Raw genomic sequence first — 14,479 nt, forward strand, 5'->3', positions numbered from 1 at the left:
GATATAAAAGTATAAGATGTCCAGTCATCCTCTTTGTACATGGTGAGCCTTTTTTGTTTTATATTTTCCTTGTATCACAAAAATTTATTTAGGACATTTTAAAATAACATAGTGAGATAGTAATGTTCTATATTAGCATGGTGTCTTTTATCCAGAAGGTTTGCCAAGTACTTTGTAACTTGAAGGAGAGATTGTTTTGTTCTTAATTTAAAAGCACCTCATTCTGAGATGAAATATTATTATTTTATGAGGCACAGCTGTACAAAATAGTATTTTAATGAAAGAAGCAGTCTTTTATGGAACTCTGAGAATCAGATGAGTATGCTGACACATAATTCACTAGGCTCTTTGAGTTTCTTGTAGGATGGCATCTAAATTTTGTTGGATAACTGATTGAATTTCCTACTTTGAGTTATGGAGAAGTGCCATCATTTAATTATTAATAACATGTTTCATAGCATTCCATACCTGAAATTAGCATCTACAAACTAACCCAAATGGGGAGTCTCATGAAGACTGCCCAAAAGTTAGAGGCACAAATAAATGAAAGATTTTGACATAAAAGTTATTGTAATATTTATTATATTTTTAGTTTCCAAAGTAATAGAAATGCCAAGATTGTGTCAAGAATATTCTGAAAAATGAATAGGATGCTAACAGTTATTTTGACTCCTTATGGTCATTAGTACAGATTAACAGGGAAATAGATTTAAGAACACTATAAAGATTGTGTTTACCTGGACAGTAAATCTTGCTAGACATAAATTTTCATCTTTAGTAAGAGATTCAAAATAGTTATTTCATATACATATTACTAACTTTTAAAAATCCCAAGTTAATCCCAGTAACATAGAGCCAAGTAAGGTAGCAATACCCGATATTCTATTTTGTAGACTACTATTTCATTTCTAAATATAGCAACACTGCTTATTTGGCAGTCAGAGTTCTGGCAACCCAACCTAAACATGCAGCTGAGACTCTAAACATAAATTAAAAAGGGCCCTGAGTGGTCACAATAGATGTCAAAAAAGCCAGAACTTTATTGAGGTAGAGACATGCCAGCCCTCACATTTAGCAGATATTCCATTCCATAACTGTTTATAAAAACAGAAAGGCTGCTATCATGAAGCACATTGACAGCAGAGTCTGCATTAGTTTAGCAAGATTTCCAAACATGAACAAACAAACTTGTTTTGCTGTTAACTACTATCCAATGCGAAAGTTATTCCTGTTGAACTTAACTTTTTTTATTTTTTATATTTTTGAGATGGTGTTTCATTCTTGTTGCCGAGGCTGGAGTGCAATGAGTCTGGAGTGATTCTCCTGCCTCAGCTTCCCGAGTAGCTAGGATTACAGACTCCCGCTACCACCCCTGGCTAATTTTGTATTTTTAGTAGAGACGGGATTTCTCCATGTTGGGCAGGCTGGTCTCGAACTCCCAACCTCAGGCGATCCGCCTGCCTCAGCCTCCCAAAGTGCTGGGATTACAGGCATGAGCCGCTGCTCCCGGCCGTACTTAACTTTTTCAACCATACTGAATTTTTCTTGGGTTAAATAAGACCACCAACTCACATCAACTTAACAGCCAGCATGAATTGAAAAGCTCAAGGTCATGTCAGAAATCTTTCAAAACTCATAGGTTAGGAAATAGAATGATAATGCCTTACATAACTGATGGCAAATTTATTCACTCAACAAACATTGTATTGGGTGCATACTATGTGCTCGGTGCTGTTCTACTGAAGAGGATACATTAGTAAACAAAATCCTTGACCTCATGAAACTTATATTCTAGCAGAAGGAGGTAGAAAATAAGCATAATAAATTAACAAATGATATAGGGTGTGAAGTTCTTAAGTATTATGGCAGGGTAGAGGTAGATAGATTAAGCTGTGGGTGTGGGAGTGTCCCTGGTATGTTTGAGAAACTATGAGAAGGCCCATTTCCTGGGCAGAACAATGGGGAGGCAATCCAGTCAGTGAGGTGAGAGGGCATGCCATCGTGTACACCTTTTTTTTTTTTTTTTTTTGAGACAGAGACTCACTCTGTCACCCAGGCTGGAGTGCAGTGGCCGATCTCTGCTCACAGCAACCTCCACCTTCCAGGTTCAAGCGATTCTTGTGCCTCAATGTGCTACCATGATCCAGCTAATTTTTGTATTTTTAGTAGAGGTGAGGTTTCACTGTATTGGCTGGGCTGGTCTCTAACTCCTGACCTTGAGTAATCTGCCTGCCTTGGCCTTCCAAAGTGCTGGGATTACAGGCATGAGCTGTAATGTACCGGCCGATCATGTACACTTTGTAGGCCATTGTCAAGATGCTTTTACTTGGAGTGTGATGACGGAGAGGTCATGGGGTGGTGGGAGCGGGGATTGAGATGTCTGAGATACTTCTTCAGAAGGATCACTATGGCTGTGTGTGAATGGAGAATAGATGATAAGGAACCTAGGATGAAAAGAAGAACACAGTTGGCAGGCAACTGTAGTAATTCAGATGAGAGTTTATAAAGCTTCCAAACATATTAAGTATTTTATTATAAACTTAAAAGTCTAAATCTATGCTGATATTGAAGGTAATGACCACACATTCTTAATTCTTATACAAGGCATGAGATTCTTTTTTCTTTTTCCTTTTTTTTTTTTTTTTTTTTTGAGATAGGGTCTTGTTCTGTCACCCAAGCTGGAGTTCAGTGGCAGCATCTCTGCTCACTGCAACCTCCGCCTTCCAGGTTCAAGCGATTCTTGTGCCTCAGCCTCCCAAATAGCTGGGACTACAAGCACCTGCCACAATGCTGGCTAGTTTTTGTATTTTTAGTAGATGGGTTTCGCCATATTGGCCATGCTGGTTGCAAGCTCCTGACCTCAAGTGATGCACCTGCCTCGGCCTCCCAAAGTGCTGAGATTACAGGCATGAGCCACCATGCCTGACCGGAATGAGATTCTTTTTTTTTAATTTTTGAGACGGAGTTTCCATCTGTCACCCTGGCTGGAATGCAGTGATGCGATCTCTGCTCACTGCCACCTCTGCCTCCCAGGTTCAAGGGATTCTCTTGCCTCAGCCTCCTGAGTAGCTGGGATTACAGGCACCTGCTACCACACCCAGCTAATTTTTGTATTTTTAGTAGAGATGGGGTTTCACCACGTTGGTCAGGCTGGTCTCTAACTCCTGACCTCAGGTGATCCACCCACCTCGGCCTCCCAAAGTGCTGAGACTCAGGCAAGAGCCACCGCGCCTGGCTATGAGATTCTTCTGCAAGAGTGTCTGCCCCGCACGTGGCACTTTCCCATGGAAGCTACCCATGCCCAAACCTTGCATCAGCTCAACTGTTTTGGACAAAGTGACCTCGTCCTTTCCCTCCTTCCAGCCTTGCATTGATTGACTAGAGAGGGAATTGGACTCAAGTACAGTCAGCCATGGCATGCTAGTCCTTCAGGAGTGGGCCTGGGAAAAAAGGCTCCATCTAAATATTTTTGTGCTGATTCAACCAGATTCTTCTCAGGGATTTAACTGAGAAGAATGAAAAGAAAACTAATTGATAACAGTAAGAGAAGGGGTCAGACAGGAGCAGATATGTTAACAGTGGAATGTTAGAGTAAGAAAAATTCTTGAAGTCCTGCTTCTCAGGTCCCTAGGGAAGTTTAAAAATCTGAATGGCCTTCTAGTTTCTGGCTCTGTGAGGCAGATTCTAAGTGATTCCTGCTTTCCCTGAGTTCCATGTATGCGTTAACTTGTATTGCTATCCCTCCTCATGTTACACTACTTGGGGCAAACTGAATACATCTCTATTCCTCACATGTAAAGAGCCTAACAGAAATTATAACCACTTGTGTTAACAGTCTTCTTGCATTTGTAATCATCTATCAATGATTTTAGGCTATCACACATTGGGAAAGATTTTCATTGTCTACATCACTAATGTGTAGTGGAGAAGAACATGGAATTTGAAGCTAGCCTACCTGAATTCAAATGCCAGCTCCATCCTTTACCAGTTGTGTGATCTTGGGCAAGGAATTTAACTTGTCTTTCTGTTTCCATATCTGTTTTTTTTTTTTTTTTTTTTTTAAAGAGATAACATACTACTTAGAGTTGCTGAGATTAAATGAGTGAATACTAAAATCTCTCAGACAGTGCCTGGTGCATAATAAAGAATCGGGAGGCATCATCATCCAATGATGAAACAAGCCATTATTTCTAGATGATAAAAAATTCTCTGGGTGACTACTATCATGAGTTGGTTAACTGCTATTAGTTAGGGCAGTGGTATTTTTTTTTTTTAATTACTTAGATTCCTTCAAAATAGTTAGGTAATTCCCATACCCTATTGGCATATTTCATAAAGGTCTCATTACACTTTTTTTTTTTTTTTGGTGACAGCTGATCATTTAGTAGAAACGAGTCTTTACACAGTTGTGTAACAACTAGAAATGGCTATGTTTTCTTTCTCCCGAACCCCAAGCCTATTCCTTTAGGCATGCAGGTAACTGTCCCCCGCCACCTCCCATTTCTCCTCATTCCACCCGGAAACCGGAAACCCTGACTAAGGAACGAAGAAGTCCTACAAAGAGGAGGTCTCAAGTACCAATCTGCAGCCATTTGATTATGGCAGATAGGTCTGATGCTAAAAACAGTTTGTGTCTAGCAGAGCCCAATTCCACAGGAATCCAAGCTCCAAGGCTGGGAGGCAGCAGGTGCTGGGGACAAGCTCACTGCTGAGAGTTGGTCTGGAGGGCCCACTGGAGGATCTCATGGCGGTGCAGACCCTGGACCGCATTGTCGTAGATGATGTTCACGCTGGTGCAGAGGGGCTGCTGCTGCGGCTATGTCACCGGACAAGCAACCAGCCCTCCTGCCGCACAAAGCAGCAGCAGCAGCAGCAGCAGCAGCCTCAGCATAGCCCAGGAATGAGTGTGCTTCCCGGGGAGTGGCTTGCGGAGGCAAGAGTCGGACTTAGATTTCGGTGCCTGATTTGTTTCCCTCTTAGGTTTCCTCTCCTGTTCCCGCTTGGCTGCTTTGAGGGCATCATACTCGTTTCTCCCGCGCTCCTTCTCTTCCGCGTTCTCCCGCTTCCGCGTTTCCCTCTCCTGAGCTTCCTTAGCTGCCTGCTTGGCCTCAGCTTCTCCTCTGCCTCTCCTTCTACTTCCGGCCCGCTGCCTCTCCCACTCCTGGTCTGCCTGCACCGCCTTCCTGTGCTGTGTGTGACGCCTTGTTTGCACATTGCTTCCACGGCTTCTCCCACCGAAGCAGTCGCCTGCCATCTTGGCCAGGCCGGGATCCAGAGGTTATCCTTCAGGTCCAGCCACTTCAGGTTCTGGAGCTGAGCAAAGCTGACAGGCAAGGTGAGCAGCCTGTTGTTGAGGAGAGCCAGGTCCTGGAGGTTGACCAAATGACCAGAGTCCACCGGCAGCTGCTGTGGGTTGTTCTTTCTAAGGTCTAGCTTCGCCAGGTGTGTGAGGCCACAGAAATCCGACGGTAGAATAGTCAGTTTATTACAAGACAGATCCAGTGTGGTGGTCTTTGGAAGGGCAGCCAGTTCCTTGACCGGGACTTCATTCAGGTCGCTGAGGCTCAGGTCCAGTTGGTTGCAGTCCAGCTGGTGGCGGAGGTTCCCGCCTTCGCTACCTGTCTTGGTGATGGTGAAGCTGGCTGAGCTGACCTGGCTCCGGGGTTCCGACCGGCAAGGGGAAGGAGCTGAAATGCCGCTGGTCAGTTCAGCGGGGCCCCCACGCAACCCACCACGCCTGAGCCCTCCGTGCCTACACCCTGTTAATTGTAGAGAAACAGATATCTAGGGAAAGGAGAAACAGGCAGTCGTATCTGTAGAGTGCCTGCTGTATACAGGAAGGAAATTGTGTTTGGTACTGGGGAAGGTGATACTATTGCAGAAAAACTGAGTTCTCGACACACGACCGGGAAAATTTAGGCACACAGACACATTGTAGGGTTTATTGGGTGAAAAGAAAAAAAGGAAAGAGGAATTCTCCGCAAAATGAGAAAGAGTCTTGATAGCAGGTTTCCCGCCTCACAGACTGAATCCCAAGGCACCACACAGGAACTGAGGAGGCCGGGCTCCTCCACCTGCAAACGGCCTGAACTTCGCGAGGCTCCACCCCGTCCTCCCAGGGCGTAGGTGGACATTATGCAGAGAGAATCAGTCGAGAAAGGACGGGTTTCATCTAGAACCAGCAGTCTGGTTTTAGGCTTGAAGGCAGGCAGGGTTTCCCCAGGGACCCTTGGCTGTCTGCTGTCTCTATCAATACCGACATCCGAAAAACTCAGAACTTACAAATAGAATCTGAACTCCATGAGGACTTAGAAGACTGTTTTAGTGGTGGAGGAACCTATGTTTGTCTTTTTAAAACATATACCAGCACCTGGAATATAGTAGACACTCAATAAATATTTTTTGAATTAATGAATGTTGAATAAATGAAAAATAAGCACAATGAACAAAAAGGCAGAGATTTCAAAGCTAGAAGAGAAGTATAAGTAAAGGGCTATGGAAACATAAAAGAATGGATGATAAATTCTGACCACATTGGAATATGTGTATATAGAGAGAAGATTAAATATTTGAATTGGATCTTAAAGAAGAGTAGAGCTTTGACAAATGGTGCAGTGGGGTGGGACTTAAAGGGAGAGCTTTTCTACCAGAGGGAATTCCAAAGAATTAGAGATGTGAACATGCATATTTAGTCTGCGAAACAAAATAGATTGGGGGAATTAGAATTCAGAAGAGGTGGAGGACAAGAGTGGTTGGAAGGCAGTGGCAGGAGATGTGCCTGGAAAGACTGTTTGGAACAAGAATGTAAAATGACCTCCTGTCCCATACTTCAGACTATTCTACAGGCATGAAATTAAAAAAATAAAAAAAGTTTCTTTTCTTTCCTTTTTTTCTTTCTTTCTTTTTTTTTTTTCCTGAGACAGAATCAAGCTCTGTCGCCCAGGCTGGAGTGCAGTGGCGTGACCTAGACCGGAGTGCAGTGGCACGATCTGGGATCACTGCACCCTCCACCTCTCGGTAGCTGGGATTATGGGCTCGCACCACCACGCCCAACTAATTTTTGTATTTTTCGTAGAGACAGGGTTTCACCATGTAGGCCAGGCTGGTCTCAAACTCTTGACCTCAAGTGATCCACCCACCTTGGCCTCCCAAAGTGCTGGGATTACAAGCATGAGCCACCGTGCCTGGCCCTAAAGTAGTTTCTTTTGAATTATATACATATATACTCATACTATGTAAGCAATGCCAAATAGTCTTTAGTACAATGTAGACCTAATGAACTGTGAGATTTTAAAAAGTAATTTTCATGACAGTGTGGACAGAGATTAGAGTAGGGAGAGAGACTAGATTTGGAGGGGGATGAGTGGGTTATTGTACTAATTCTTTTTTTTGTTTGTTTTTTTGAGATGGAGTCTCACTCTGTCACCCAGGCTGGAGTGCAGTGGCGTGATCTCGGCTCACTGCAACCTCCGCCTCTGGAGTTCAAGGATTCTCCTGCCTCAGCCTCCCAAGTAGCTGGGATTATAGGTGCCTGCCACCACACCTGGCTCATTTTTGTATTTTTAGTAGAAATGGGGTTTCACTATGTTGGCTAGGCTGGTCTGGAACTCCTGACCTCAATTCCGCCCGCCTCAGCCTCTCAAAGTGCTGGGATTACAGGCTTGAGCCTCTGCGTCCAGCCTGTACTAATTATTATGAGAGGAAAAATGTTTTTAGGATTTCTGGAATTTGAACAAATACATTTTGACTCCAGCAATCATTATAGAATCCTGCTATGGCTTCTACAATTAACAGGGCTTTGAGTTCCTTTTCTTCACTAAAGTCAACTCAAGAAACATTTATTAAGGCTGGGCACGGTGGCCCATCCTGGGCGAGAGAGTGAGACTCTGTCTCAAAAAAACAAAAACAAGACAATACAAAATATAACTAGAAAGAAATATTTATTAGAATCCTATTATGCATTGTATACCGTGGGGAATGCAAAGCAATAGAGAGCAAGAAGCTCCAGTCTGCCAGGAGACATGTATCAGGCTCAGTCATGAAGAATGAGATAGCAAATGTTTAGATCTCTGATGATTTGATTGGAGAAAAAAAAAATGGTATTTTGGTGCAGTTTCTTTTTTGTTGTTTCCTTTCTTCCTTTCCTTTCTTCCCTCCCTCCCTCCCTCCCTCCCTCCCTCCCTTCCTTCCTTCCTTCTTTCTTTTTCTTTTTCCTTCATTTTTCTTTTCCTTCCTTTTTGCCTTCCCTTCCCCTCCCCTCCCCTTCCTTTACCTTCCTTTTCTTTCTTCTTTCTTGATGGAGCCTTGCTCTGTTGCCTAGGCTGGAGTGCAGTGGTGCGATGTTGGCTCACTGCAACCTCCACCTCCTGGGTTCAAGTGATTCTCCTGCCTCAGCCTCTCAAGTAGCTGGGATTACAGGCACATACCACCATGCCCAGCTATTTTTCTGTACTTTTGGTAGAGATGGGGTTTCACCATTTAGCCCAGGCTGGTCTCAAACTCCTGAGCTAAAGCAATCCACCTGCCTTGGCCTCCCAAAGTGTTGGGATTATAGGCGTGAGCCACTCCGCCCAGCCTCTAAGAATATCTTTTTATTCTTCAGAACTCTGTGGAGCTCTTGGGTGTCCAAACCCAATGAGTGTGCTCTGAATCTGGGACAATTCACTCTCTGCCTTTGTGTTAATTCTGAGCCTTGCTGTCTGGGGAATGGTGGCAATTGCCTTCTCGCTCTCAAGGACAGGCAGGGTTCTATGAAGGCAATGTAGGAGGGTAAACATGTAGCAAAGCTGGAGGTGTAGGGTTCCTGGTCACCACAGCCACTATACTTGCAAATGAAGTGAACCCATTCATTTATTTTGAAAACAGTTGGTTTTGAGGTAATGTGTTGTTAATAACTAATGCTATATAATTGTTTTAGAAAAGAAACATTTTGGCCAGGTGCGGTGGCTCATGCCTATAATCCCAGCAGTTTAAGAGGCAAGGCAGGTGGATTACCTGAGGTCAGGAGATTGAGACCAGGCTGGCCAACATGGTGAAAACCCATCTCTATAAAAATACAAAAAGTAGCTGGGCTTGGTGGCGATGCCTGTAATCCCAGCTACTCAGGAGGCTGAGGCACGAGAATTACTTGAACCCAGGAGGTAGAAGTTGCAGTGAGCCGAGATCATGCCACTGCACTCCAGCCTGGGCAACAGAGGAAGATTCCATCTCAAAAAACAAAAACAAAAAAGAATTATTTAAAAATTGCCACAGGTGTAATCAACGTACTTAACTAAAGATTATCCATTTAGTCAATGTACTTAATGGGACTACTGAGGTAAAAAACAAAGTTTGGGGCTGGGCGCGGTGGCTCACGCCTGTAATCCCAGCACTTTGGGAGGCCAAGGCAGGCAGATACCTGAGGTCAGGAGTTTGAGACCAGGCTGACCAACATGGAGAAACCCCATCTCTACTAAAAATACAAAGTTAGTTGGGCGTGGTAGCACATGCCTGTAATCCCAGCTACTCAGGAGGCTGAGGCGGGAGAATTGCTTGAACCCAGGAGGTGGAGGTTGCAGTGAACTGAGACTGCAACATTGCACTCCAGCCTGGGCAGCAAGAGCAAAACTCTGTCTCAAAAAAAAAGAAAAAAAAAAAAAAGAAGTTTGGAGTAAGAGTGGATTTGTGGATAAGGCAGGCTGAAATGAGTCTGAGAACTGTGAAGAGGTGAAGGTTAGAGCCAAGGATCTGAAATAGTTGGGGGTTCTTGCTGATCACAGTGAAGGCTTTTGCTGGCTACAGCTTTTAAAGTGAGTTGCCCAAATCTGTAGACGATCCTTCTACAGAGAGTAAGGAGTGAGTATCTACATATCTGTTTTGGCCTGCCTAGACTGAAGGCTCTAGGAACACTCTGCGTGTGTTCAATCTAGGCAGGCCAAAGCAGATATATAGATACTCCATACTCATTTCCCCACCACTACTGGCTGGAGCTTCACCTGGCCAAAAACCTTTCTTGATTTTAGCAGTAGGCAGAGCCATGAGGGAGATACACACGTATATATGTGTGTGTATGGGGTTGAGTAGGAAGCTGTAGAACAGGTGGAGGGAAGGGGCAAGCGAAAACTGGTTCCTTTGTTAGCTTCAGGATCCTCTAAGCATATTATTTCCTAGGGACCATCCTATTCCTTTATCTATCCATCCATCTGTCCATTATTCTCCATCATCCACTCACCAATCCATCCAATGGATATACTAGCAATTTTTTTGAGTCCCTACTATGTGCTAAGCATTGTCCTAGACTTGGAGCTGCAGTAGTGAATACAATAAAGTCCCTGCTCTCATAAAGTTTACACTTTAGTAGAGAGACAGAAGTACATAGTAATTCATCTGCTAATAAAAGCTTTGAAGAAAAATAAAGTGATATAAGGAAAAAGAGACTGAAGATAGCGGTAGGGCTACTTTACATGAGGTGGTCAGCAACGTTCTTCCAGGGAATGTGACATTTGAGCTTGAAGAAAGTAAAGTGTGAACTTTGTGGGTTTTGGAGGAAAGTGCTCCAGTCAAGGATTTAAAAAAACACAAAAAAGAGGAGGATGGCTGGAGCAGAGTGAGCCAGAGGACAGAGATTAATGATGAAGTCAGGAAGTGGGAATAGTGGTTTTTCTTTACTTTTTTAAAATTTGGATGATGACTCAAAGAAATACTTTTTTATACTATAACCACATACATATTCTTAAAACTGAAAGAAAACTTTTTGTGAAACATTTACTATTTTTATTTGCTATACATTCTAATATTTTTATTTTATTCAATTCAATATTAAATATTCAATTCAATTTGATTTTATTTTCAAGAAGATACTGAGTGTGACACACTAAATTAATTTCATGACCCATGAATGAGCCATGATTCACAGTTTGGAAAGTTCTGATGAGGCTTTGTTGATTGGTAAGGTTTGGATTTTATTGAAAATATAAAAGGAATTATTAGAGCTTTTTAAGCATATGATTTTAAAAGAATTATTTCAGCTGTTGTATGGATAACAGACCTTGGGTGGGTGGGTGAAGGGCAAAGGTGGAAGCTGGGAGATGCGTCCGTTCAGTTCTTTCTGTAACTTTACTTATCACCGTTAGTATTCATCAAACATCTTTTATCATGTGTGTTAAGGATAGGAAAATAACAACTAGCTTTTATATAGAAGTTTTATAGTTTTCTTAAAATGGATTAACACATGCAAAACTTGAAAGAATTGGTGCTCAGTAAACTTCAATTTTCTCTATCCTCAAGCCTTAATGGAATCTTCTCTTTGGCTGAACAAGGTTGATTGAACAGAGTTCAGTTTCTCTGCAAATCTCATTTTGTTGTCCAATCTTGGTTGGCCTCAGGCTGTGTTCCTTTGATGCCACACTTATCTTCTTGTATCTGCACCTGCACAGCCAATGTCCTCTGACTCAGATGACATCTCCGTGGTGGGTCAGGGCTTTCTGTCCTTGATAAAATGGCTCGAGGCACATGATAATTTTGTTATTGCTGTTGATAGCAGAGAAACCCTTAATTGTGTACATCTTGCTCCTGAATACATGTAGTTAATGATTGTGAAAACTGCTTTTTTAAGGAGAGAAGTTTCTTTGGCAAAGAAGAGATAACAGGGAAAAGCTCCTATGGAACTCTTTTAACCCAGAGGGTGCTTGATATTTTCTGTTTCTTTCTCATGATGTACCTTTTCCCCTTTCTTCACTCTGCTTTGTTTTCCTGAGAGGCTGACTTTTTTTTTTTTTTTTTTTTTTTTTTGAGACGGAGTCTCGCTGTGTCGCCCAGGCTGGAGTGCAGTGGCCAGATCTCAGCTCACTGCAAGCTCTGCCTCCCGGGTTTTTACGCCATTCTCCTGCCTCAGCCTCCCGAGTAGCCGGGACTACAGGCGCCCGCCACCTCGCCCGGCTAGTTTTTTGTATTTTTTAGTAGAGACGGGGTTTCACCGTGTTAGCCAGGATGGTCTCGAACTCCTGACCTCGTGATCCGCCCATCTCGGCCTCCCAAAGTGCTGGGATTACAGGCTTGAGCCACCGCGCCTGGCCATGAGAGGCTGACTTTTATGAACTTTCCCAAAGGCTCCCTTCCCCTCTGGTTTCAAGTTGGGTTTGGCCAGTGGAAGACACCTGTGGAGATCTGATAATGAGAGGGGAATGGGTTTTGGGTATTTACTGCTCCAGCTTCCTTTTTGTTGGGTTGCCAGTCATTAATTTTGTCTCTCTGATAAAGGTCACAACTTCTTTCTTTCTTTCTTTTTGAATTTTTGGTAGAGATGTGGTTTCTCCATGTTGGCCAGGCTGGTCTCAAACTCCTGACCTCAGGTGGTCTGATGGCTTTGGCCTCATAAAGTGCTGGGATTACAGACGTGAGCTACCGTGCCTGGCCCAAAGGTCACAACTTCTTTTTTTCTGAGATGGAGTCTTGCTCTGTTGCTTAGGCTAGAGTGCAGTGGCGCAATCTCGGCTCACTGCAACCTCCACCTCCCAGGTTCAAGCAATTCTCCTGCCTCAGCCTCCAGAGTAGCTGGGATCACAGGTGCCCACCACCATGCCCAGTTAATTTTTTGTATTTTTAGTAGAGATGGGGTTTCACCATGTTGGCCAGGCTGGGCTCGGAATCCTGACCTCAGGTGATCTGCCCTCCTCGGCCTCCCAGAGTGCTGGGAATACAGACGTGAGCCACTGTGCTGGGCCAGATCACAACTTCTGAGGGGGCAGCCCTCTGTGACAACTACAGTTTTCTCAGTGGATTCTAGTAACTCTCTCTGACCTTTCAGACCAAGGCATGGTAATGGCTCCTAGTTGTTCTTGGTTCCAGGGAGCTGCACCAGCCTTTGTTTCTCTTAACACTGCCTACTCCTTTGTAAAAAAATGTTTTATTAAACTCTCCTCAGTTGTTCCATTTGGTACCTGCTAGTCCCATGACTGGATACACAGAGGTTCCTCTACAGGGAGAGCTGGATGGGAAAGTATACAACTTTTTTACTGAAAATACTTAAAGCTGTTTAAATATCAGAAACAAGTTTGTCTTAAAGTAGCGGAAAAGGGGATTCTCAAATTAGTCTATCCGTTTGTCTATGGCCATCAACGCATGAATACTCATGGTCTATATGCACCTCTTCTAAGCAGAACTGGTAGAATTATTTTGAAGAGAGAGTGTTTATAGTAAGCCTTAAATGTCTGTGTGTATATATCCACAACTAGGAAGAAGTTCCTTATACAATTATTTCAATTGGCAAAAGTAGTAGTGGGATGTGATTGAATAAGAGACTTCTAGTTATGAGACACATTGAATACTAATTCACTGTGAATCACAGATACTCAGTGAGAAAGATTACTGGTTACAGGCAGCATGCAATCATATTTAGAGCATAGATTTTGGAGCTCCTGGTTCAAATCCTGCCTCTGGTATTTATTAGTTGGGAGACATTAGGCAAGTTGGTATCTCTGTGCTTCAGTGTCCCTGTCTTTTTTTTTTTTTTTTTTTGAGACGGAGTCTCACTGTGTGGCCCAGGCTGGAGTGCAGTGGCGCGATCTCGGCTCACTGCAAGCTCCGCCTCCCGGGTTCACGCCATTCTCTCGCCTCAGCCTCTGAGTAGCTGGGACTACAGGCGCCCGCCACCACGCCTGGCTAGTTTTTTGTATTTTTTAGTAGAGACGGGGTTTCACCATGTTAGCCAGGATGGTCTCGATCTCCTGACCTCGTGATCCACCCGCCTCGGCCTCCCAAAGTGCTGGGATTACAGGCTTGAGCCACTGCGCCCGGCCAAGTGTCCCTGTCTTAAAAGAAGAAAAATAGAAGTGTCTAACATAGTATAGTTATAAGAAATAAATGAGTTAATTCATCTAAGGCCCTTAAGATATTGTCTGTTGCTAAGTATTTAATTACTCTATTTGTATTATCCTGAAAGTAGACAGGAAGTTTCTGGGACAGAGACTGATTATTATTATTTAGAGCAATAATTTTATTTGTTATTTACCACCCCCCCAACTTTCCCCCTACTGTGATGATAAAAAAGCCAGATGGACAGGCTTACACATGGGCGTGTTTGGGGTTTACCGTAGGAGAGAAGCCCTAGAAATATGAATCTTGGAATTTATAAAGGAAAGAGATGTCCCTTCATTATTTGAGAAAGGGAGAGATACTTTTGCTCCTTACAATAAAGAAGTTCTCTTTGGGAATAGAAGGGTAAAGAGCATAGATTTTTATCTTTTAAAATGTAAGTACCCGTCTCCAAGGGAAGATAAGACAAATGTCTTTAGGTTTACAGCTCCTGGAATGTCATTATGTCTTTGGGTCTCATCTTTTCCTAGAAGTGTAAACACGTACCTCTGGGGAGGTAAATCTTTTATTATCTATTCAGTAATCTTTTGGGTTTAAGGCTGTTCTTTAACCTAAGTCCCAGTAAATTTTTCTAGAAAACTCTGTGGAGAAAAATTTATTTCTGACACCTGACACATAGCAGCCCTAT

General features: G+C 43.2%; 1 pseudogene; it reads right to left on the reverse strand.

Annotated features, from left to right (window-relative positions):
• Window positions 1–4,702: 4,702 nt before the first annotated feature.
• LOC105479562 (leucine-rich repeat-containing protein 59 pseudogene) lies at window positions 4,703–6,262 on the reverse strand (annotated as a pseudogene).
• Window positions 6,263–14,479: the final 8,217 nt, after the last annotated feature.

Source organism: Macaca nemestrina, chromosome 5 (genome assembly GCF_043159975.1).
Source record: "Macaca nemestrina isolate mMacNem1 chromosome 5, mMacNem.hap1, whole genome shotgun sequence".
Taxonomy (NCBI): Eukaryota; Metazoa; Chordata; class Mammalia; order Primates; family Cercopithecidae; genus Macaca; species Macaca nemestrina.